At 41.6% G+C, this 981-nt stretch overlaps 1 non-coding gene across 1 annotated transcript; it reads right to left on the reverse strand.

Moving 5' to 3' along the window:
- Nucleotides 1-378: 378 nt before the first annotated feature.
- Nucleotides 379-485, reverse strand: LOC141681638 (small nucleolar RNA R71). The gene has a single exon (XR_012559065.1). It is a non-coding gene; the product is annotated as a small nucleolar RNA R71 (small nucleolar RNA).
- Nucleotides 486-981: the final 496 nt, after the last annotated feature.

The following is a 981-nucleotide window of genomic DNA, read 5'->3' on the forward strand; positions in this document are numbered from 1 at the left end:
AGCAGTGAATCTGAAGGCTTTGATGGACTATTCTCAGCCTAAGATCAATGACATTCAGTCTAGCATTATTAGACCAGCCATCTCGGCTAACAACTTTGAAATCAAGTCGAGGACGATTCAGATGATACAAAATTCAGTTCAGTTTGGGGTTCTCCTACAGAAGATCCCAACATACACATCACGGATTTCATCAAGATCTGCGACACTTTCAAGTTCAATGGAGTTTCTGAAGATGCTATAAAGCTGAGTCTTTTCCCATTCTCTCTGAGGGATAAAGCTAAGTGCTGGTTAAATTCTCTCCCAGCAGGTTCTATCACCAAATGGGAGGATCTTGCTCATAAGTTTCTCACTTAATTCTTCCTTATGGCAAAGACAACTGCAATCAGGAAAGCTCTTACTCAGTTGGTACAACAATCGGGAGAATCTTTGTGTGAGGCTTGGGATCCCTACAAGGAGATGCTTAGGAAGTGTACTCATCATGGTATGCCTGATTGGATGATCATAAATTGCTTTTACAATGGTTTGGGATCACAGTCTAGACCCATGCTCAATGCAACATCAGATGGAGCCTTGTGGGCTAAGAGCTACAATGAAGCTTATGAGTTGATTGAACTGATGGTTGCTAATGAATACCAAAACCCAACTCAGGGAATGCCTCAAAACAATGTAGCAGGAGTTTTGGAAGTAGATACAGCTACTGCTATAGCTGCTCAACTTCAAGCTTTGACAATCAAAGTGGATTCTTTGGCTAATTATGGAGTTAATCATATCACAAGTGCTTGTGAGCTTTGTGCAGGTGCACATGAGACTGAGCATTATGCTATTTCTAGTGAATCAACTCAGTTTTTGGGCAACTTTCATAGGTCAAAGCAACCAGCTCCAGCCACTTATCATCCCAGCAACCGTAATCACCCTAACTTCAGCTGGAGCAACAATCAGAATGTGATGCAACAACCTTATCAGCAGTATACAACAAAGCAA

Source organism: Apium graveolens, chromosome 8, assembly GCF_009905375.1.
Source record: "Apium graveolens cultivar Ventura chromosome 8, ASM990537v1, whole genome shotgun sequence".
Classification (NCBI taxonomy): domain Eukaryota; kingdom Viridiplantae; phylum Streptophyta; class Magnoliopsida; order Apiales; family Apiaceae; genus Apium; species Apium graveolens.